The sequence below is a fragment of the Dermacentor andersoni genome, chromosome 6 (assembly GCF_023375885.2).
Source record: "Dermacentor andersoni chromosome 6, qqDerAnde1_hic_scaffold, whole genome shotgun sequence".
NCBI lineage: Eukaryota > Metazoa > Arthropoda > Arachnida > Ixodida > Ixodidae > Dermacentor > Dermacentor andersoni.
The window spans coordinates 19,956,614-19,982,161 of record NC_092819.1 but is presented as its reverse complement, the minus strand read 5'-3'; the positions used below and the strand labels follow the sequence as shown (position 1 = coordinate 19,982,161).

The 25,548-nt window shown below is 49.8% G+C and overlaps 1 protein-coding gene across 10 annotated transcripts in view; it reads right to left on the bottom strand.

Moving 5' to 3' along the window:
- The window catches only part of Dys (Dystrophin), a 494,001-nt gene that overhangs the window by 291,912 nt on the left and 176,541 nt on the right, over positions 1–25,548 (bottom strand). The gene's annotated exons all lie outside the window — the stretch shown is intronic.

Genomic DNA, 25,548 nt, shown 5'->3' with positions numbered 1-25,548 from the left:
CACTATAATATTTTCATTCGGGGCTTTGAAAGATGCTATTACGCTAATTAGTGCTCGCAGCGATCTCTCGACCGAATGGCCCTCTCGATATAGCGTACGCGAAAAGAAAGGCAACGACCACTCGATCGCCGACGCGAAACCATACGGCAGTTATCCGCTTCCATCGCGAGGCATTTCAGCCGCATTTCCCCAGTTGCCCATTCCGGCGCACTGACCGACGCCAGCGCGCGTTAATATGCCCAGCGCCCCGTGAGTGGAAAAATTACGGTCGAGAGAGAGAGAGAGAGAGAGAGAGAGAGAGAGGGAGGAGGTTCGTTTTGCCAAAAGGGATGAAGGCAAATGTTAAAGAAAATGCCCTAAAATGACTCGTTGAGGGCATAGTTAAAGCATATACACGACGTTCTTTCAAAGCATGAATGGAGTTTCAATCAAGGAAAGACGAGGAAAGCGCCTGTTGTTCGTCTTTTTCATCTCATGATGTGCTATTCTGCACCGGCGCTCTTAAATGACGCCAGAAATGCCATCGCGACATACCAAGAAGTCTCAGAGACGCGGCCGAAGAGTTCCTCGCGCGCGGAACACGCGGTCTTCCCGTTTGCTCATCCTGCCGTCACTTTAATAGGGCAAATGCCTCGATACAGCTTCGCCCCCAGCAATGCCACTGTTTGGTCCGCGATGAGCTGTGCTTTCTTCAGATGGCGCGTTGGTTGGTGTGTGACTGAGGCCCCTGCTCTGTGCAATATGTTGTTTTCCACAGACACGCAACCCGAGCTACAACGATCGACCGGCGACAGGCTCAGAATTTGCTCCCTTAAATCTCACGTTGTGCTCTCAACAACGCGCATTAGGGAAGTTTCAAGCGTTGAGTGGTACGCGCATCCCGACGTTTACGACGCGTAATCGGTGTCATCGAGAACTGAACCCGGAACCTCTCGACGAAACAAGACGAGGGCACGGGAAAAAATCTTGCAATAGAACGCAAAGGCCATGCGCAATACGGCTTTCAACAGAGCGACCCGAGCATGGTCTCGGGCAAGTACAAATAAATAAAAAGAAAATAAGAAAAATGGCGGGAGGTAGGACGCAAGATGAGAAAACCGAGGGAGCGGGTCCCTGTCTTCAGTAGCAGTAGCAGAGAAATGTCACGCCTATGCGCCCGTACCACGGGTCCCAGCAATCCCGCTGCTCCGCGCGTGGTGGCTGCGGCAAAAGACATGCGTGCCGTCTCGACAAGAGCCTGGTGAGACAGCGTCGACGCCGAAGCAGATCACAAAGAAGACGACGATAGCGCGCAAGGCGCTTCCCGAGGCGAGCGCCCCCTACTCGCCGCCAGCCAGCGCCGCTTCCGCGAGTGCGAATGTCGTTTCCCCAGCGAGTGAGCGCCCGCTCTGCTCTTCGTCTTTCCCTCGCGAGCGGCGGCCGCCCTAGCGCTGCACGCGTGTCTCCTCTGCTCCGTCGTCGCCGCCGCCGCCGCCGCCGCAGGACGCGAGATCGATTTCAGGCGGCGTGCAGCCCAGACAAAGCAGAAGCGAGCAAAAGCCTGCGCCAGTCGCCGTCGAGGCGCGCAGGGCACTGCAGGTCCGAACAGAAGGCCAGAGACCGAGAAGCAGTAGTTAGTTAGTTAGTTAGTTAGTTAGTTAGTTAGTTAGTTAGTAGTAGTAGTAAAAAAAATAAATTATGGGGTTTTACGTGCCAAAACCACTTTCTGATTATGAGGCACGCCGTCGTGGAAGACTCCGGAAGTTTCGACCACCTGGGGTTCTTTAACGTGCCCCTAAATCTAAGTACACGGGTGTTTTCGCATTTCGCCCCCATCGAAATGTGGCCGCCGTGGCCGGGATTCGATCCCGCGACCTTGTGCTCAGCAGCCTTACACCATAGCCACTGAGCAACCACGGCGGGTAGTAGTAGTAGTAGTAGTAGTAGTAGTAGTAGTAGTAGTAGTAGTAGTAGTAGTAGGAGGAGGAGGAGGAGGAGGAGGAGGAGGAGGAGGAGGACGAGGAGGAGTAGTAATCGTAGTAGTAGCAGCAAGGATGTTATTCTTCAAACGTACTAATGCTGTATAATAGAAAGAAAATTAAAACGCCATTCGCTTTATTATGAGCTATTGTTGTCCCTCATGCATGGGCCAAATCACTGGCTTGTAGTATTTTTAAATAAGTAAACAAAATAATAAATATATACATAAATAAAGTGTAGGTATCGTGTTGTTCGACGACGCCCCAGTTAACTCGTGACGAGCAGGAGCAAGCAATCCCCTGGACTCTAGCTACTCGTCTGTGCTTGAATTTACTCCTTCAAGCTGTTTCTGCCGGTCTATTGTTCTTGAGAGCTGTAACAGTCCTGTTGAGGTGGCTAATGAATTCGGCATTACGAAGTGGTTTGTTCTCAGAATGGCCTGTGATCAGCTCGAGCTCGTGCGTTGAGCTAGGCTTTAGCTCAAAGGGTCTGACAATTGATCTTTAGTGACGCAGTTTTTTATGGCGCAACGAAAAGCTCACCCTCGGTAGTGTTTACAGCTGCAGCGGTTACTTCCAAAAGCGCTTGGAAATTTGGTAAGCAGAATTTGTCGATCTGAGCAGCCTCTAAAAAAGAAAGTGTCCCTCCTCCAGCAACGCTGAGAAGTGAGAGAGATGCCGACAGCCCGCCTGGAAAATTGTGAAATCCGCCCATCGTTCTGCTTTCATAGGGTCGAGTTCAACTATGGTTAACCACCTATATTTTGACCTTTTCAACCATCTTTTGAAAATTAAAAGCTGGTTCAATAAGCTTGCGTTGTTGTACAAACTGTTCTTATATTTATACCGCGTTTTCCCCCAAATACACGCCTACGTTGTGGCTGGCTGGACCTGGGCGTCGTTATTCTGTCCATAGACGAGCCAAGCCAAACGAACTCATCGAAAACGAAGGGAAAGGCGGCGCCACCTTTCTACCCACACAAACGAAGACGCATCTGCATAATGTAAGTTAGAAAAAACTTATAATCGAAAAAGTGCATTGCATTTCAATACTCATAACCGTGACCAGGAACCGTGTACACTAGTAGAATGTCACGTGATACGTCATTTATGCATCTTCATGGTCTTGCAGCGTGGGGCGCCAAACTTCATTTTTCACGACGTTTAGCGAAGAATAAAAAATATAAAGACACATTTAATGAGAAAAACAGGGCTCGTTTTAGCCAATACGATAGGCAATCTTTCCATCAGCGGAGTTACCTAGATTCGTGTTCTGAGCGGTTGCCTGTCCCTTTAATTGTGGTGTTCGATGTGCTACTTGTGATCTTGTGTTTTGATTGTATGCCTGTGCTCTCTCTCTCTCTCTCTGTTCTTATATTTCTACTTCCCCGTCTCACAGTTTGCCGTAACAAACCAAATTTTCTGTTCTGGTTATCCTTCCTAACTTCCTCCTTTCTTCTCCCCCTCCTTCAATCCCAAACTATTCCTCCTTTCCTGACTCGTTAGTTCAAACTGGTGTGTCGGGCCAATTATAGGAAAACGTCGCAGCCCGCTTCCGCGAGCCGCCGCACAGGCGCCGACGGAGTTCAGTTCCAGGAGCATGCGGTGCAGCGAGATACAAATTGACGACGCTTTTGGCGTATACTGCAGACACGTGCGGGGCGATACGAAACACCGGCAGCGGCGGTGGAAACGGAAGAGAGTGCGAAGCCGCAGACAGAGTCAATAAAGCGCCGGCTGTCAGCCACGGGGGGAATAATCGAGGATGCAGCCACACTGCAGGGAGACGTCAGCGGCGGCACACGCAGGAAGCAAGCGAGAACGTTGCACAAGGGGCGGGGCGCGCGTTTGGCGAGGCGAGGGATGCAAAATTGAGTTGGGAGTCAATAGCGTAATGCGCCGCACCACGGCCGGCAAATAAGCTGCCGCCCGATTCCTACGAGGAGCTCGTCGAGAACCCACGCACTGCCTCGTCCTATGAAACGACAACGCTACCTGACAATCGGTGCGATTAGCCAACGTCTGGTCGTTCTAACGAGCTCGCAGCGACGCACATTCGGGCCACCGCGGCCAGCTGAAACCAGCTCGAACGCCTCCCGCCAACGTCGCGCGCATTTAGTGGGACAAACCGTAGAGAGTGACGGGAATCGCTCACGCACTTGTCAAGCGGCTGCAAACAAATGGAAACAAACAACGTCGCTGTTGCTGCGGTAGAGCAAATGCGCGAGCGGCTGAACTCTACGGGAGAACGCAGAATACAATGACAACGGATATCCACTGACTTTTTCCGTTCTAGGCTTCAGCATTGCAGCAGGAGGTTGATTAAAGAATTGCTTAGCAAGGAAACTAAACATGCCAGGACTTGGGCCTGGCCTAAACCCAAACAATTGTCTTTGTAGGTCACCCATCACGCAGGCACAAAGAGAGAAAGAGAGAGAGGGGGGAGAGGGTAGAGAAACAAAGCTTGAGATAAATTATTGATCACGCTATTGATTTCATGAGGGTTACACATGGCTGTGTATCTTATCTTTTCTTACATAAAAGCTAAATACGGGTGACTAATCAACTCTGGCGCAAACGAGCGCACCTTCTTCGCATCAAAAATATAGCAATATCTAAACAAGAGTTCTGACTTCTTAGCGCAGAATGAACTTCGCATAACTAATGTGCTGACAAGACGGCCAGCATTTAGGGCACCCAAGTAGTAATGATCAAATAATTAGCGGCCGGGACAATCTCCCCACACAAAGCGCACAAAATGGGCGTTGCGCACCAGCCAACTAGCAGTCAGGAAAATTTCCCGAAAGGCTGGACGAGCTAGCTGAGCACATCTTTTCACGCAGGGTTTCTGTGAAGCCGAGCAAGGTCAGGCAAGCGGCCTTGGCCATTGCATAACACGGCGCCGTCTCTCGCAAGGGGAGGAGGAAAGCTGTCGCGGTCACAGACCACGTAGTGGGGGGGGACCTCGAGGGATTTCCCGCTGCAAGAGCCTGATTTCAGCAGTTGTGTACCAAGCGGCGCCGAGGAAATGCATCATCTTCGGGGCGCAGCGACTGACTGCCTTTCTGATATTTCCCAACGGAGCTGGCACGTTACCAGCAACAGACCTTCACGTCTAACATGTCGCTACTTTCACGCATGGCTCAGCGTAGGCACCCGTATCGCCGAGTTCGTTATAATAAATAGGACAGCAAACGCACGCATTTAGGACATTGAGTAGCAGATTGCCATTGCCGAAATGCTTTGTCGTTTGTTCGGCGAAGAAGAACGTTACTGACTGGCGGAAAAAAATGTAAACTAAACTTTCTTCGTGTCTAAACCGCGGTATCAATAACGTCATTATATGGCGTCACAGGACCCGCAATCATTTGGCCATAGTAAGACGTTTCCCGAACTGAAAAAAAAAAAAAAACGAAAGAATGAGTGCTCTCAGGTCAATTTTTCGAATTTTATTGCTTCAACCGGGAAGCGTCTTATGGTTCGCTCTTCCACCTATTTTCAGTCAATACACGTAACTAAACTCACGTCACTGATGGGGCACAGTTGAAACAGTGAGGTAGATTACAAGAAAGAAAGCCTACCAAAAGCTATTTTTAATCTGTGCAGCTACGCAAACGTTTACCAGTCGCTTCGCACGTCGCGTCTCTTCTCCTCGCGCCTAGAGCGCCCGTTGGCTTCTCGTCCTGGCCATGCCCTTCGCGCCCGACCTTGTGCAAGTTACCCTTAAGAGGAAGCTTTGGTTCGCGACCAACTACGATTTTGCTGTTCTAAAACATCTAAAACGGAAATATGCTCTCGTGAGATAATCGGTGAACCGATAAGAATGGAACTTTCGGAATCACAGAGAGAGAGAGAGAGAGAGAGAGAGAGAGAGAGAGGTAAACCCCAGCAAGTGTAGGAAGCAGAATTTCGATTCAGGGTAAATTTCTTTTTACAGTAATTTCTGAACATGACCGAAAATCAACTTAAAAACCAGATATCGTAGCTCTGTAAACTTGAACTGATAGAGCATTTCAAGAGAAATGTGACATACGAATTTACGCCTTACGTGAAATTGTTACAGTACTTAAAGAGGGCTCTGCAAAAGTCCTGCTCACAAATTAGCGATCTGCTGAACGTTTTATTAAATACAAATTTCTGAAAATTTCATTGCTTTTTTTGTAAAACAATTTAACAGGCTAAATAAAACAATGTGCTTTTTACAGTCACTACATTCTAACTTTTCCTTTTAGATACCATAAACGTCGTCAAATTCGGCGATGTGTACGCGGACAAAAACGGTGTCTCTGTTCCCATGTATTTAGCAGGAGCTCCCGAGTTTCCTCTTTACGCAAAAAAAAAGAAAGAAAAGTCACAGGCCTACGCTGCACACGCAGCACAGTCACAGCGGAGCTGGAGGAGCAGCTTCGCTACAATGCAACTGCTACAATACAATGCAACTGCTACACGTCGGGACACCTGGTGCAATACAACGCAACTGGCATGCAAGGTTTGCACGTATCGACGCTACGCGGCTGGCATCTCACATCGCGCGACAAGTGGCACGATATGATGATGATGGTGGTGATGATGATGCTGGTGGTGTGATGATGATGATGATGATCTATTGGCAACCCCTTTAAGACGGGGCGGTGACATATAGTCACGTAGCCTGCTTGATTTAATCAGGTATGCTGTACATATTCTTCAATCTGGCATTTTTTTATTAAATCTTATTATTTTTCTTCCTGAAAACTTCTCTATCTACCTTGCACCACTACCTATGCAACTGCTGCATGGCGCGTCACCCCGTGCAATAATACGTAACTGCAATACAAAGTAAGCATGTATCGATACTACGAGGCGCGCATGTCCCATCACGTGCCTCCTTCCGCGCTAGGACGCGTGTATAGGGCATGTTTCTGCAGCAGCTAGCAAGCGCTGGCGAGTATAGCTGACTCCGCGCAGGGTGCGCAGATTCGATACCGACGGTAACTGGGGTTTTATTTTTTTTATTATTTTTTATTTCTAATTCCTGGCAATAGCTGCGACGGACAACGGCGGCGGCAGACTACATCGCCAACCGTAACGGATACTGGAGTTAACTCATAACAGCTTGCGCTGTAAAAGCTTTGCGTCTCGATTCGCCACAAGCTTCCTCTCGTACGAGAGGATCGTACGCAGAACTTCCACCATCCATCCGCATCTGTCGACAAATGTCGCCCCTGTAAACGAGAAAATGGCTGCATCCTCCACACAGACGCCCAGACGCGTCTTACAAAGGTTTTTAATCTTATCGCTCTTTCTGAGTCTGTTTCCATGGGTTCACCTGCTTGTTTCCTTGATGCGACGTCCAGATACGCCTCGTCATTTCGTGACGGTGTATTAGCGAGGAAACAAGGCTTAATTTTAAATTTTGAAGAACCATCCTCGAAATAGCAGATTCCGTAATTAAATTGATGAGATTAAAAAGAGAAAAAGTCTCGAGTTGATTCTCAATTACATAGCTACCAATATCATTTCCTAACTTTTTTTTCCCTCACCTTAGAGTACTTCTTTGTCTTGTTTCCTCACGCCACCCGATTCTCGACTAATTTATTCCCTTTATTGCATGGGTACATGCTACAGTCGAGCATCATCCTAACCATCATACAAAAAAAAAGAAATATTAGCCAACTTCTATGAACAAAAAGAAAGCGGGGGACATTTTCTAAAGTGTGTTTTCGGAAAAGCATAAATATATACGAAGGGTCAGAGTTGTAAAAAAAAAAGAAAGAAAGAAACATTCGTCCGCAGAGCTGAAGGCGCGGTGCTTTATCCTCAAGTGGGAAATATTTAAATTCAGACATCATATCATTGAAAACGAAGCATCATTTCCTAGGTAAAGTTTAGAAAGTACCGCAAACTTTCTCTAGACAGTTGCCCTGACAGAAAATGTTAGAAGGCGAACCGACACGAAAGAAGTTAACTTAATCATTACGGGCGACGCAAGCTGGCTGGTGAAATGTCATAAATTGTCCGCGAATGTAGGGGACCCTTCCATACCAAGTACACACCGTAGTTCAGGGGACAGACACTTATGTGAAAGAGAGAGAAAACGAAAGAAGGGTATTTGGATTCGAGCTAATATCCCTGTGCGCACGAAGTGGGCTGCATGCTATGCGCAGTGCAAGATCAGAAAAAAAAAAAGAAGAGAAAAAGCTTCAAGTCATGCGTTATTGGCGCAGTTGTGCTGAGTGAAACGATGATGCCAGCCGGTCGCCCCACAGGAAATGAAACCCGGGGGTCAGTGGCCCCGAACGCAAACTGTCGGCGCGCGCGAGGGAGAGCAGCGCGCCCGCATCACTGTGCACGCGGCGCCGCGCTAACTCGGCGCGTGGTTGACTGATCGTCGCTCTTCGCAAAACGAGGCAAAAAAATGCGCTCGAAGCTTACGGCTGATCACGGGCAATTTGAGACAATAAACAGCGCGAAGGCTCGCCGGCACATGAATGTGCGTACGTCACCGAATAAAAAAACAAAACACAAAAACAAAGGGAAGACCCTACAAATGCGAATAAATTTTACGAGGGACAAACAGGTGTCTTCCAGGTGCTGATTACGGCTGCCGCCGCTCTCTTTGCGCTTCCCTTAGGCTATACAAATTGTGACGATATAAGTCTTTCTTTTTTTTTTTTTTTCTTCGGAAGTTTCAAGGCATTTCGGTGTCTAGTACGCAACATCGACCTCGAAAAGTGTGTTGTTTTCTTTTATTGCCTTGATCCTCCTCGAGTACGAAACTTTATTCGCATCACGCAAAGCAGTCCGCGTAATTGTCCACTCAGCGAGAATTACGCCTGCACTTGTAATGCGATGGCAGTCCAATTCACAGTAACCGTGTTTGTTATCTTGATTCCATGTCTACAACCAGCCTCCGCACGGCTGCAGGACTTTTTTTTTTTTTTCGTAACGAGCATGATGAAAGTCGTTTGCTGTGTCACGACTTTCTTCCCGTCATCAGATGCCAAGCCAGTGAGCATCGGCCAACTTGCCGAATTCTGCAGAAATAAAGAAGCCGACAGAGAAAAGATGACGCGCGACAGAATACTCACGTTTAGCTAAAGCCAGTCTCCGGTACAATTGGGAAAGTGCCGACGATCGCAGCGACAGAAGCAGTCGGGTTCCAAAGCTCCGTCGAACAGATAAGTCGCGTCGCGTTGTCGCCGGCACGTCCAAGCTCTTCGGTTGGCACGCGGCGCGTGGGTTAATACAACACAGGCGGCGCCGAGACACGGGCGAACTACGGGACGAGAAGAAATTGATACGGGCAATGCACCGATGGAAGAGCGCGGTCAAGTCGGTGACTCGGATGCTCGCCGCGGAGAACAACACACCACCAACAACGGCACCGCTCGGAAGATGATTTCTGAGGTCGACGACGCTTCAAAGTACGACGGATATAAAGAGTCGATTCGAAAACGACGCGTCCGATGAGCCTACGGGCGGCCGCTCTCGCAGACACGACACTGGGAGAGGAACACGTCGGGACCACCTTACACGACTTGCGCGCACGACACTACCAGCGAAGAAGGCGCGCTCAGTTTGCAGCAACTCGACGACCCGGTGCTTCGTCCGCAGAGCATACTTTTGCGGCTCCAGAGCCTAGCGACGAGTGTCCGGTGTCCTTCTAGCAGAGCGGCGCAGCAGACTTGGCTTGGCGAGGAGAGGTTCTACAGGGTGGCAGCAAACGAGAGCCACATTTTCACATACGCGATAGCGAGAGGGATAAGCCACTCGAGACTACGGCGCGCCGTTCAAAGTTTCCGGCCGGCGCGACACACGGGCCGCAACGCCACATCACAGGACGCGGACCCGCTCGTAGGCTGGCTTCTGGGGTACACGCCCCCCTCTTTGTTTCGTTCGCGGAGGACTTAAGGAAGAGGGAGGAGTCAAACCTGAACTTCGCCTCGCACACGCGCGACGCAGAGCCGGCCACTATCGCGCAGCGTGCACAAACACGTGCGGCGAACGAAGCACACGATCGGCGGACCAGGAAAGCAGTTGCAAGTGCCCACGAAACGCCGAAGCACCAGCGTCCGTAGAGGCAGGACGGATCGCGCGTTCCGAAACGCCGGCTTTGTTCAGAAGGAGCAGAGGAGACACCCGGCTTCTTCACCGCACCGGGGACCTCGGCGTTCACGTATTCGCACCGAACGGGGAGGTTTGAGGGTGGCGACCTCCTCGCGAGACGGCAGGCCCAGGGACGACCGCTACTTGACGCAGACCCCGCAGTGGCTTTCACAGCGGAAGCCACCGACGGCGTGCCGGAGCCTCGGGTGCAGAGAGGAGCACGGGAAAAAGTAGGCGCGCAGGACCGCGCGCTCGCAACGACGACCGCTGGCACAGTGGGGGCGGCCTCCGGAGTCCGCCGCCGCGGCCGCCATGGCGCGCGCGGGCCGGTGCTCGTTGCCATGGAGACGCTTCATTCCGCCCAGTCGCGGTCTTTCACGACGACAGGAGCGCCCCCTCTTTTTCCGATAAAAGAGACGCGACGACGACGCGCCGCAGAGAGAAGCGCGCGCACAGAGCTCAGGCAGCGGTCAGAGACTCCGCGCACCCTACGTGCATCTATGTTATCTTCACCTGCTTCGTGTGTCCTTATCGCCGACCCTAGTCATCTGCGACAGTACGCCAGGCAGGCGCACGGGCTATCCTCTGCAGCTATGGTTGAACAAATTCAATCACTACATGAGTACACAGTACCTAACATGACTAATCACGAATGCTGCTGTATACTGCCACGAGGTCTGACTACTAGTTCACTGCTTCGGAGTGACACGGAAATCTAAAATTAAGTTAAATTATGGACTTTTACGTACCAAAAGCACTTTCTGATTATGAGGAACGCCGTAGTGAGGGACTCCGGAAATTTGGACCACATGGGGTTCTTTAACGTGCACCTAAATCTATGTACACGGGTGTTTTCGCATTACGCGCCCATCGAAATGCGGCCGCCGTGGCCGGGATTCGATCCCGCGACCTCGTGCTTTGCAGCCCAACACCATGGCCACTAAGCAACCACGGCGGGTGACACGGAAACGCCTGAACAGAGTTCGCAAAGTGCTCATATAATCAATGGTCATTGAAAACAGGGGGAAGGCGGTAGATGGAAATTCAGGACGATGAGCAAAACGAAAACAAGGTGAAAGCGGGAGCCAACGTTTCGACAAGTGGACTTGTATTTTTCCAGGCGACATATGATTTCCTCATTCTGTGCTGGGAAAGCATATGTCACCTTGAAGAAGACAAGTCCACTTGTCGAAACGTTGGCTCCCGCTTTCACCTTGTTCTCGTTTTGCTCATCGTCAATGGTCATAGAGTCGCATATAAACGAACAAGTCAATAACGTAATGGCTCTGGACTTCAGCGGTGCTTTCGAAGATTTGCGTAAGGTGTTTTACCTACAGCCAACAATGTGCCCGCCAAGCTAGATGGAGTATCTTCGCGCGAACAGCCCGTCTATGTTAAAAAAGTCAGAAGTTCATTAAAGGTTAGGTCTGGTTCCAATGCAATGTAATCCTTGTTTATTGATAAACTATTAACTAGATCCCTAGCAGACATTGTGCAAAGCGCGTGACGCCACGAGTAGCTATCAACTTCAAGGCCATCCATCGCTTTTGCATCTTTTCTGGTTTACCAAGACTCCGCTCACGGGAGGACTGGCGTCTCTGGCACTCCGGAGGCGTAATTTAGCAATCCAGCTCAGCTTAAAATTCCTCTTTTGGCGTCCATTTAAGCGATCCCAACGGCAAGGACTGAAAAACAGGATTCGAAAGTGCCGGAAGCAAAAATCGTGGTTTGTAAAGCAGACTTGACGTTCGTCACTGCAATTGTTATCTGTAACATGCGCTGCCGAACAGGGAGTAGGTCTGAAGGTGGGTTCACTCTAGCAATGGAAATCGCACGAACAATCGACCGCACGATTGGCGACCACCGTCCGCACCGTCATTGACACATAAAGTAAGCATACATCCGAACATCCTGCTTTGATGTGCCCCTGAACGCCTATAGGCAGCGCTGTGACTACACTCGCCGAGTAGAAAAATCGACCAGTACCGATTGAACCGAAACAGTCGCTTTTTCGACCAAGTCGATCGCGCGACCTCCGCGATTCGTTAGTGTGAATGCATATTTACCCGCTGTCGAATGACTCGCACTTCGGGCGAAACTGTGGACACTGCCTGAATACCTGTGACGAACGGCTGGCTCTTGGCGGGACTTAGCGAGATTGGGAAAATCGACAAGACTTTGTGAGGTATCGGCGACACGCTGAAAGAATGGGACTAACATTCGTGGTTAACGCCGTTTATAACTAAGCATTTCGTGTTCAGCGACGATGATGCTTTCGCTCCGATTTGGCTTCTTGCTTTCGCTACACCAAAGGCGGCCAGTGACAAAATCACGAGAAATAAATAGAACGACAGGAGCCGTCCCCGCAGCTTCTCAGCCGTCGCTATTACCTGAAAACTCATCTCCGGACCCCCCTTCCTAACTTGTGCAACCGCTTTCCGACCATTCGTGCGACATTTAAACCTTCCAACGCGCAATTCGTGTGATTATGAAAATGAATAATATGTGCTTTGTTTGCTCGAATAACAGTAAGCGGCGCTTTATGTAAAATGATATGAGAAGACTGAAAACTTCCTTACACGCGCAGTCCCCTATAATCAAGAAAGCAAGAAAGACATCCCAGAATGTTTCCGCGGTGTCACACTGCATTAAGAGCAACCACTTTTCCTGGACATTGGTGACGCGGTGACAGTGACCGGGTTATCTGGCACGTGGAGGTACAGGCGTCTACGGCCGCAATCAAGAACGACAGAACGTGTCCGCCCGTGTCTTCGCTAGCAGGTGTCATGAAGGCTATACTTTAGGATTGCTTTCCTTCGCTTCTTTCCTGCTGCTTGGGCGGCACTCGAAACAAATCGATAAAGAACGAAAATACACTCTCTTTCAACGCCCTAGCATTGCCTCGAGCGATTATTATCTCCAGCGACGTAGCCCTTCTCGCGCGCCTCCATGCTGGCGCACCATCAGAGTTGGTCTGACACGCCGTTTGCGTAACCAGCAACGCAATACAGCGAGGCTAAAGAAAAATGAAAGTATAGTAAGAGAAGTGTGCAGACCACTGCTCGAAATGTTTCACTTCTTCCCGACGCCGACGGCGAGTCCTCTTACCGTTCGTTCATTACAACAGAATCGAGACGCGAACAACGGCACACGGTTCCCTGCAGCAGCAGCAGCCGCCATTTGGTGCTTGATCGGCTTATCGAGGCACAACTCGGCCATCTTGCGACATTCCCGATCAGCTCGAGAAGACATGCACTGTCCTTTCTTTCGCTACATCCGTTCTGGTTTTCTTTTTCTTTTTTTTTCCTGAGAGTCTCGAGGAGCAGGCCGCCGCCTAAAGAGACGCCTCTCGAGACGCAAGGCTTCGCACGCGGCTTTATTTAGTTCAATGACTGTGCCTGCTTGCAGCCTACACTCTTGTCTCATTAGCACCGTGCAGCGAAGTGGAGGCTATACATGCCGTCAGTTAATCAGGCGACGAATTCGCAAAGCTGTTCGGTCGCTGAGGTTGATTCGTACGGTCACAACATCCAAAAACAGTTCTATGGCTACGAAATGCGCCGCAGTGGAAGGGCTATAGGTTTAATTTTAACCATCGGGGGCTCTTTAACGTGCACTCAAAACTTGATTCGAGAATGTTCTTGCATTCTGCCCCCGCCTTCGCAACCTCGAATCGAACCCGCGACCTTCTCACTTGGCTGCAGAACGTCATTGAGCTGCTGCGACGGGCCGGTCGGTTGCTGCATGCGCCCTGTCACATTGTGGGTGTTAGACTTAGTTCTTCTCCTGTTCGCTCTTCATACTTCTTCTCGAGTGCGTAGTGCTGTTCGTTTCGCCGCTCGTTTTCCATATGTTACCGCATTCATGTTTAATTTTTTATTTACACATGGAAGACCGTGTAGTGCGATTGTATCTTGAACGACATAAACTGGTGAAAGTGTTGAGTAGGTGAATGTAATTACGTTCGTCCTATACAGGGTGATCATTCTTACGTTTAATTGAATTTTCAGAAATCGCCTGTGCCAGATAGCACAATTCTTGTTCTTGAGCTGGATTATTCGAAGAGGCGGACATCACCAGCACGTGAAATCGAAACACATATTCAATTTGAATTGAATTTCCAGCGTTGTTGCAGTAGCTCAAGTCGACAGGTCCTGGCGACTGTGTGTAGACTCGGCACGAACCTTCAAATGTGCGCGAATGTGTTTCTCTCTCTCTCTCTCTCTCTCTCTCTCTCTCTCTCTCTCTCTCTCTCTCTCTCTCTCTATCTATCTATCTATCTATCTATCTATCTATCTATCTATCACACACGCACGCACGCACGCACGCGCACACACACACACACACACACACACACGCACACACATACACACACCAGTTTCGAGATATTTCCCAAGGTGTGGGACGAAATACATGGGCGTTCTAGTTATTTTTGAGCTTCAATGCATAAGATAGCGTTTTGTTAAGAAAGTAAGTGGAACAAGAGTGCATGTTTATGGGAAGTTTGATGGCGCATATCTCCAAACTGGCGTCATTCCGTAAATTCATTCCAAGTGGATACGCCCTGCAAACTCACTGGCTACAATTCGAAAATTGCAATATGTGCCGTAAAGTAATTAGGTCAGAAAACATTAGCGGATTTTTGTTAATCAGTTGAATATGTGTTTCGATTTCTCGTGCAATAAATGTCCGGCTTTGAATCATTCAGCTCAAGGACTGCGATTATGTTATCGGCAACAAGATATTTTTAAAAATTCCATAACACTTAAAAATGATCACCCTGTATACATATATGCTGGCTGCTCCACGTTGTTGAGTACTGAGCGGTGCTCGCTTTTACGCTACAAGTTTCCCACCGCGCACCATGAGAGCCTACTTTTCACGGAACACATTATGTAACGTGTGTGAACGTGCGTCAATTCTTAACCTGCTCCGTTTGACATTCATTTCTCATTTCGTTTTATCTCTTCCTCGTAGGCATTCATTATCGACGATCTGTTCAGCTCACACTTAAAACAACAGTCGAGAAAGTGCAGGACAACATACAAAGGGCCCAACTTTTCGTACTTCTTTTAGATAGCCGGCACCTCATGTACTACACTTCCCCGCTTTCGTCACTTAATAGACAAAAAAAAGATTATGCGCATTTCTGAACAGTTCCTTATTGGCTGCCCCTGAGCTCTGGCCAATCACAAACGCCGTTCCATCTTCAGCCGCTCCAACGTGCCTATAGTCATGCGAATTCGTCTTGCGAATAGCCTGCGCAGCGCTGCACGCTTTAAGTGCGACACAGCATAATCTTTTATCGCCGATCCTCTTCGCTCTCGCGAGCGCTCTTAACCAAGTGTCTTGCGCCAGACAGCTCTGGAGCGGCCATGCCATCCGCACGTCTTTTTGGAGGGGAGGGGGTTACACAATACTGCGTGCCGCGCGATCAATAGGAAACCCCTGGAACGCGTAGGGGGCACGTAGAACAATACAGCAAATTGCTCCTGTCTAACGAACGCAGCTGTCGTAGCACTTACTGCCGGCCTTTCATCAATGCCGGGCCACTTTGTCGAGACTCCTTATATTTCCCCTGCTCCTCTTCGCTTCCTTTATACTCTTCCCCTTTATACTGCAAGTGCACTACTATTCCATATAGTCGGTCCGTTAGAGAGCCCTGTCTTCTGTATACGTGCACCATCCCCTCAAAACAAAAATAACTCAGAAAAAGTAGAAAAAAATGAAACGTAATAAAATGTGGTTATGATGAAGCATGCGCACAAAGCGTATATAGTGCTTGATACATTGAGCTCGTGCCGGTACTTAGGTCGCTTGTATTTGTGGGCGGACTTTTTCTTATTGTTTGCGCGCTCGCTCGCTTGTTTACCCAAATGAGTTATAGAAACGTTCAGGTTCAACAACACAAAACTCTCTTCTCACTGTAGCTCGATTTGTTTGCTCGTCTATAAAAGCGAAAGGCAGACAGAAAATCTAAAACAAGAAAGCGTGAACAAATAAAACGCAGTGCGATCGTTCTACCAGTACGAGAAAACCCCCTACATTTTCTTTTCGGCGAACGACACGCTATGTCCGCGGGTTCCCTCGGTGCTTAAGCAAAGAGAGCATAACTCCGCACGGGCAGTGAAAAGAACCAGATTTACATGCCGCGCTTTTCGAGCACAATTTGCGTGCCTAGCTCGCATTGATTCCAAGAGCAACCGTTTCAACCTCCACGGTCTGTACTACGGATGCCGTTACGAGTGCGCAATTTCGAACCTCGGGCAGTCAATCATGCCCCCCGACGTATCTCAGGGCACCGCCTGGGTATATTGTAACTGCCTCAGTAGCTTTCTAAATTATCCAACTCCTCATTTACGTCGAAGGGTACTTCGCAAACGTGTAGCGCCCTCAGAAACACACCGCCTAACATTATTGTCATCTATAGCCAACCGTCACCTGTACAACACATAACAGCGGAGGCTTTAATTTTTAAAGCCGGCCTTACGTAGCAGCGCATGAAGAAACGAAAACTCCAGTCACAAGAGCCCGGCTCATCGATCAAGTAACCCGAAGAGAGTTACTGAAGGTATATATATATATATATATATATATACAGCGAGCTGCAAATGCTTCAAGCAATGCTAGATTGAACGAGCTACTCGAGCAGATACCCCTGCCTCGATAATCGTCCACGGCCTTTCCGTTTCGGGCTACGTGCTTAGGAAACGCAATTTTCTATTTTCTTTTAATGTTTGCTCTTTCAGTAAGTATTTATAAAATATCGTACACAAAGCGCAAGACATGACTAGCAAGAAACACGACCAAGGCTAAACATGACTTGTTGTGCATGACCAAAGAACTTCTACGGGCTTCGGAACTGATTTTGATCTACACCTTGACTTGGTGAGTGACCGCAATAATTTCTTAGTTATGACACTTGACCAAACAAGCTTTTGTCGAACTCTTGGCTATACGACTGCTTGCAGCAACAAAACTATGGTGGGAGTGGACTGCCGGAAGTTTGACACAAGTGAATACGAACAACTATAGCCACGACGCCAGGTCTACCTGCAAAGATAACGTGCACTGGTTCGTAGCAGTCTTTTCGTTTAACGCGGCAAGAAAGTATACGCCTCAGGATGATACACAGCGCAATACTTGGCTGCTGCTGTTGCTGTTGTATCGCGGGCCGTACTGAAAGCGACTCGACGAACTCATTAAGAAGCACCACGCTTTTCCAACCTCAACCGGAGGAAGCGACGAGCGCGGTATTCAGTAATTCAATGCAATCCAGCCCCTGACGGAAGCCTATTCGATGAAATGAGCGAAGCGGGCGTCAATGTCGATTACAAATCCAGATCGCAGGGTAGACACGGCGGAAAATAGCGAGCCCCACGTCTCCTTGATTGCACCGCGAGCGCGCTCGCTTCTCCACAGATTGCGCCCGTCGTTGGAGCGCGCAAACTTTCTCGCGCGGCCTCGCGGTGCAGCGGGAATCGCGCCCGAACCTTATTGCCTCGAGGGCAAACGGCTCCTGTTTGCAGAGCCACAGACGGAGGAGAGCGAGACAGCCACACACACACGGCGAGCCCGAAGGAAGGACGACGCTCATCGTGTGCAGTTCTCCCGAATGGGTCGTTCGCAGGGCGCGTCTTTTCGACGCCGCTCCATGTGCGCGCGAGTGCGCGCCAGACGCGAAGCGGGGGCTTTATTTCCGAGCTCGTTTCGGCCGACACGCTCTTTTACGATACCGGCGGCGGCAGTAGTAGCAGCTCGCGCCGCCGCAACCGCCCCGAGAGGCAAGTCGAGCCATGCCGTGCCGCAACGAATGACAAAAGAAGGACGCAAGTCTTACAACGTGCCCGACGCGCAACTTCGAAAACTGTTCGAGGGAAAAAAAAATAAAAGAGAAAACGAAACGACTCGTTTTCTTCTAACGGCTAAAGAGAAAGGAGGCAAATCCTAAAGCAAAATCTTTATAGAGAGAATAAAGAGTTCAAGCGCGCTCACTTGCAGCCGCATCCTACTTTCCCTCATCCCCCTTTCTCAATACACAGACCTTTTCTTTTTTTTCCCCTAACCGCATTCTTCCTTGCCCTTTGAATCCGGCTGCAGCGCCGCAGCCGTTTTCACTCGGGCCCGTCCGCAACTTAACGCTGTATGTACATCGCGATGCAAAGGGAGCAGAAAGATGAGCCGAGAGAGAGTGCGCGGTGAACGCGAGAAGAGAGATTCTGTTCCCGGCCATTTCGTTCTGTCGACACTGCTGCAGGAGCGATCCCGTCAAGGCGACCAAATCCTACCATCCTGCTCTCTCTCATTTCTTTCCCATCCCCTCCCTCCCTCTCCTGCTCGGCACATCCGGCGAGCTCGTTTTGCACCAACCTTTACCAGCGCGTCGCAGTTGCGCAACAACCTTTATTTTAGTGCTTTTCTTCAACAGCTTCACGCGTGCAGCGTGTGTTAGCCGTAACACAGTGCGGCCACTGAATGCACGCATATATTACGCACACAACAGTTGGAAATTGCGACTGCACCTATTCGCTCTGGTCCTCTCTTTTTTTTTTTTTTTTCTCCCCAGTTATGAGCTTTTTTCCCCCTTGGCAAAAGACAGTGACTGCAGCGCTCTGTTGCTCTCTGTTTGCCCTTGACGTCTCATGTACTTTTCGCCAACCCCCTTCTTTCTGGCCCAATCTTTCTCTTTTACGATTGTTGGTTGCCAAGCTTTGGGCACGGCATTACTTGCAATTCGTCTGTCGCAGCGTCGGCGAACATAGGAACGACCAAGGCAGGCCGCACAAGTAAACGCAGACACAACAAAGGAAACAAAAACAATAGTAACGGAACAACGCAGCGTCTTTATATTACTGCATTCTCAAAAAACTGCCGAACCACCGTTTTAACTACTTCTGCGCTGCCAAAGTGCCGCGAAATAACGCCCCTCGAGAAAAAAAAAAGGTCGCGAGAAGTTCTCCGAAACTTTCCTGAAGCTCAAAATATCTAAAAACAAGAACTTCCTGTTTTGCAGTCCTCGCCACAACACGCATGGACGAGGTCGCCGCACTGGCCAGAAGTTGACGCGACGCAATCTGTTATTCACAATTCTGCCAGCGAAGGAGCCACGAAGACGCGGCTTAGATGCCACGCCAGCATGACTTTCCGGCCCAGCGCGGTACGCGATGCCAATAAATATGCGCACCGCGAGATTTTGAAAACACGCACGCCTACCCACACAACAGTGGCCAGTGGCCCTAGCAGACGGCGGCGCATGCACGGCGTTCGTCTGTTGCAATATCGAAAGGACGAACGCGAGCAGGAAACGATGGAAAGGATATGAGAACGAGAACGAGGAGTGACGTGTTTCCTGAAGATCACGGACATCGAGGCTCAGCGCATTCAAAAGGCACGGATCCTCGAAGACAGTGCCGTATTCGAGCGATCGGCTCTCTCTCTGAACCCATGACGACTGCGACGCGCGAATCTTGGTTGGGCGAAACCGGCGCATAGTAGCGCGAGGCCCATCATGACACCTCACTAAGACAACGCCGAGTTTCAAAATGCCGCCCTCGTCAATCAGTCATATAAACCAATGCATACACACCAACGCAATATGTGCGCTACACTGCCGACGATAACGGCGTCTGCTCTCGGGAAGAGTAAGCAGGTGTCCCTGAAAAACATGTTACGGACGCAAACAAATCTGAAAAGCGGGTTTTGTTCCGCTCCCATGCCCCCCTCCCCTCCCCTCGCCCCTCTCCCGAGCACATGCGGCGCGTCACCTAAGTCACCGTCCACCGTCACCGCACGCAATAATCGTCACCGCCGCTAAACGCCGATCGCGAGCCAAGAGAGCCACCTCGCCACCGACTGAACTGGACACCGTCACCTCTTTTCACGAACACAGCGATTGTCGAAACTGGGCACTACATCATTCCGCGCAATAGTGACCGCCTAAGTATACTGCTCGTAGCTCTGGCAACGCTCCGCAGTATTAGAAAGAGAAAGCTCTAAGCGCAAACAAAGCAAGACAACGAGGAGGGGCCCGCGCTCGTCGCTGCAGGCTATCACGTGCAGTCAGAGGTAAAATTCCGACGAGTCGGGGATACGACGGCGCGCCTTGACTTCGAAACTCTGCATATTTTATCAGCGCCGCGCTGGCTGAGTAGCCCGTCTTGTGCAAGCCGCAGACGGGCACCGCTTCTCACGTTTCGCAATAGTGTTTCACGGCTTGCGCTCTTTCGCTTTCTCCCACGCTGTCTCCGGCTGTCCTTTGTTTTTACGTATTATAAACTTTGTATAATGTGTTTCTTTCTCGTTCGCAACGGTACCGCCAGCGTTATATTTCCCGCTTTATTACCGCGGGCCAAATATCAAGGTACAAGAGGGAGTTACGAATGAGACCGTCTCGAGAAAAGGCTCAGAAAGGCTGTTAGGAGGGGGAAAGCAAAAAAAGAATAAATCTTCAATGCGCATCGACAGTGGCACAAAGGCGGTTCTGCAGAGTGCGTAACCAGCCAACAAGATGAAATGGCGTCGTAAAAAAAAAAGAGACTGGAGGGAGAGATAGTGTAAAAGCAAAATTCAAGACCAGTAGGTTTCATGCGATAAACACGCAAAAAAAGAAAAGAAGAGTAAGCGAGCAAACAAGCAGAAGATGGCACACAGGCATTATTTTAATGACAGAACTTCGCTCAGTCGTAGACTCTTCATTTAACTTCCGTGGTAGCTCAGCAGCTATGACATTGTGCTGCTCTGCACGAAGTCGTGGGTTCGATATACGGCCGCGGCGGCCGCATTACGATGGGGGCGGAATGCGAGCACGCTCGTGTGTGTACCATGCTATAGGTCTTCTAAGAACAGCGCGCACAAGCACAAGATCGTGAGTCCCTGACTCATCAAAGCCACCAACCTAGAGTACCATGGGTAACGGTAAAAGTACCACGGGTAATCAAAATTAATCCGGAGCCAATGTTCAGTTTCGAGACATTAAGCCCCCTAATTTAATTCCTTTTTAATCGTTCGCCTTCTCAAGGAGGCGGAGGGCAATCAAGCATTGTACTAGATTTTAACGAGTATATATATATATATATATACATATATATGTATATATATATATATATTATTTCACGCTTAGCCGTTTCAGCTATGCCACGCTACGACGCGAAGCGACGCCACGCCGAATATACGTCGCAATTTAGGCGCACGTTTAGGTGCACCACAAGTGGTCCAAATTATTCCGGAGTGCCCCACTACGGCGTGCCTCATAATCAGACCGTGGTGGTGGCACGTAAAACCCCATAACATAATTATTCTTTATATATATATATATATGTCGCAAATGCGCTTCCTCGCGGTTGCTGCCTAATAAACTCAATCGACTCCCGTCTTGCTCAACACGCTATTCGTCGTCGTAGGGCCAAGGACCATTAGAGACGATAGTGACGTCACCACAGCGCGCGACCGACTCTCTCGCTACACGCGCGGAAGCCAAACACGTACGCGCCACCAGGCGGACGACGAAGCCAGAGAACACGCCGTCGAGCGCGATAAAATAAGAAGAATAGGAGGGAGGAAGGAAGGCAATGAACGAAGCGGAACTAGCTGGGGCCGGCGAGCGTGAGGAACCGCGGGAGGAAGAACCATAAACCAAAATGGCGCGCGTTCGGCTTTACGACGAGTGTGCAGCGAACAAACGGAGCACGGAAACCGGCTTCCGGGTCCCAGACGACACACCGCTGCCGCCAGCAATCTCGCGGCCTCCCAACGACTCATTTCCGGTCCCCGTCGCTGCGTCCCTCCCCCACCCCAAAATCGCACACGAGCGCGTCCCGGTTTTGTCACGTTTCTGCGCTGGCAGTGACTTCGCTTGCGCCCGTACCCCCCGCCGCCAGCCGTTCCCTCATTAACCCAACTCTCGCCACCCCCTTTCTTTTTTTCCGCATATTTGTCCGCGTCTCCATTTCACTGACGCTTTTATGCGTAACGGCCACGGTAGCTCGGGGAACACGGTACGCGCCATAACGACCGCTAAATTCAGGTATGAGCCTGAGTGGCCCCAAATGCATTTGTCACTTACTTCTGGCATAAGCCCTAAAGTTTTCAGCGCCTGAAGTTCAATGTTTGTTTACCGCGCTCAATGCGTGCGATGCAAGACCACTGCGATACGAAGTATTTACTCTTTCAAAGACATAAGAGAATAACCTTTGATATCTGCCAATAACAGCTCTGATGGCATACACAAAGCTACATAAATGATTCGGTATGTATATGCTTAGTTAACAATTGTAATCATTCGCGAACGCAAACCATAATCTTAAATACAATTGTGCTGTTCTTAAAGTGCGCTCGCGGCATCACCAGCTGCCAGGCGCTGCTACGTAGTCAAAGTGCCTACGTCACGCATTAGAGCGCTGCGAACGGCACATATTTCAAAGCGCAGGCACAACCTTCCAGCAGCAATAATAACACGCCAAAAAGAAAACAATAAGGTAAAGTTGCAATCACGCGGGAAAATGCAAATGTCCGTCGTTGTTTAAAGGGAAACTAAAGGCGTGGATATTGTAAATACCATTCCAGAAACCTCGCAACGCTTGTTTTGTGCCAAGAAGACTTAGTTTACGATAAAATTGCATCTGAAGGGTCCGAATACCTTTCTCGAAATTCAAATCTCCCGCCACCCAACCGAGGGAGTGGTGACGTTGCATACGCCATCACCGCCATTTAATGCCGTCGGTGAGTAAAACGGCTTCCGACAGACGGCGGTACCGAGCCAAGACAGATAAAGTCAGAGCGGTGGATTCGCCGCTGCAGCTGCTTTTTGGTTAAGTGGCGCAGACCGTTCGGGCATCGCGCGACATCACATGGAAGTTGAATTCTCCGCTACTTGTAGTTTGTGCGAGTTTCTCTAGCCAGCGAAACCAGCACAACACTACGCGATAACTACTGAAACGCGAAAGCGTGCGTGGCGCGGAGTCGAGAGAAAACGAAACCATTCGACCGCCGCGTCGTTGTCGAGAGTAATTTCAATCAGTTCTTTTGTCTAAACATGAAATAGAACTGAACAAGTAGCATTTTATTTTGTCTTATAATACAATACGAGAATGTTTTGTGCAATGAGTGGTTGACTACTAGTGACAAAATTTAACTGAAGAGTGCTTTCGTCATCGGGCAAGTACTTGAATTTCCCGGAGGAGTCTCTAATCATGTCGTGTATTTACTTCAATTTCTCGATTATTAAGGCTCTGTTCGCGATTGACGCCTTAGATATTCTCGAGCACTAATCTATCACTTTAGGCTGACTTAATATTTATTTGCCTTAAGTGTCCCTTTAATTTCTTCATCCCTCAACCTATGCTTGTAAAGCGTGCTTCGCCCGCACAGCACCTACACGTAGGCAAAGCCACCCTTGTAGGGGCCATAAAAATTGAGGGGCCAGGTGCACGCCATAAACACGAGTCGCCTCGACAGGACTCGAAATGTCATTCACGAAGGCCAGCGTTTGCAAGAGCGTTTTGCCAGCTCGAATATGAAACAATAATATCAACTACTTCTATATTTACAATGAGAGAGAGAGAACTTCAAAGAACATGACCTTAGTGAGAGAGAGAGAGAGAGAGAGAGAGAGAAACAACTTTATTCGGTCCACTATAGACGTAAGCAAGCTCCACGTCACCTGGCTAGGCCCACTCGGGGACCATCAGGTGAAACCTGACGGCCCTCTCGCGAGCCCTCTGGACTGCCAGGATTTGAGAGGTCTGATCCTGGGCCTTAATTAACTTCATCATTTCCTCTTGAGTGAAAGGGGGACCGGCAGAGGCGCAGCCCCACAGGACATGTTCGAAGTCCGCATAATCACCACACAGAGGGCAGTCCGGGCTTGGGAATCGTTCGGGGTACATTGTGTGCAGCGCCGCGGGGCTCGGGTAAGTGCTTGTTTGCAGAAGCCTTAGAGTGACTGCCTGGGCCCTGCACAGCAAGGAGTGCGGCGAAGGTAGGAGTCTTTTTGACATATAATTATATTTGCAGATTTCGTTGTACGAGTAGAGAGGCTCGGGTCGCCCAGGAGAGGACGCGTTGCCCAGCGCACGGTCAGTCAAACCTCGTGCAGCCGAGTGCGCCTCCTCGTTGGGGTTGATCGAGGCACCCTCAATGGTTCCAAGGTGCGCAGGGAACCAGGCCAAAGAGTGATGTTTCATGTCTTTGGCACTTTGAATGATACGTAGGGCCTGGGGAGCCACCATTCCCATCTGAAAGGCCCTGACAGCGGCCTTGGAATCAGAATAAATCGTGTCGTGTACACTGTCCATTAATGCAAGAGCAATAGCAACCTGCTCTGCAACGCTGGAATTAGAAGTGCGGACGGTAGCGCAGCTAAGGATTTTAGAATCACCGTCGATGACCACTGAGGAGAAGGCCTCTTCTTGAACATACGAAGCAGCGTCTACGAAGCATGTTCGGTCCTTGTTCAAGCGGGCACTGGCGAGCAGAGCTTTACCCCTGGCTCGTCTTCGTCCTTCGTTGTAGGTGGGATGCATATTTCGTGGCAACCGGTGTATGTAAATCTTGGACCTTACGTCGCTAGGCAGCTTCACAGCGTCGAGACTGACAACCGTGGGGTTACGTCCCAGCTTGCCAAGTATGGCTCGGCCCGCTGGCGTACTGGAAAGTCTGACAAACTGGGAAAATTCTTGGGCTTCAATGATTTCTTCGAACGTGTTGTGAATTCCCAAATTGAGGAGGTCTTTTGTGTGCGTTCGGATGGGAAGGCCGAGGGCAAGCTTGAAGACTCTTCTGATTAGGGCATTGATCTTGTTGCGCTCCGATACGAGCCAGTTGTGCATAGCCCCTGAATAAGCGAGGTGGCATAACACGAAGGCGTGGATAATCCGGATCAGATTGTCTTCCTTGATTCCGCGGTACCTGTTGGCGATTCTTGGGATCAGGCCGAGGGCGCTTTCGGTCTTGGAGCAAATGCGTTTGAGGGCGGCTCCATTGGCCCCGTTCGACTCGATGAACATTCCTAGGACCCTGATAGTGTCTACCCGCGGTACTGGGGAGCCCTTACCGGTGAGTAACGTAATGCGGCTCTCTGTTGCTGGCTTCCAGGACCGGTGTGAACCGCCTCTGGGCCTCTTCTTGTAGAGCAAGAGCTCGGATTTAGCGGGCGAGCACCTTAGCCCAGTGGGGATAAGATACCGCTCCGTCACATCGATGGCCTCTTGCAAAGCACCCTCGACCTGCCCTTCACATCCACTGGAGCACCAGATGGTGATGTCATCCGCGTAGATCGTGTGGTTAATGTGCGGGATTTTGTTCAAGGCCCTCGACAGGTTGATCAGGGAGATGTTGAACAGTGTCGGAGAGATCACTGCCCCCTGAGGTGTTCCCAGTGAGATATTTTTTTAGTAATGCAAAAATAATGATTCCACGACAAAGTAGCTCAAGTAATAAAAAAATTGTTTCGGTTCCCCAGAACTGTCCAATCATAACTCCAGCCGCTCAATAAAATTAACAACGT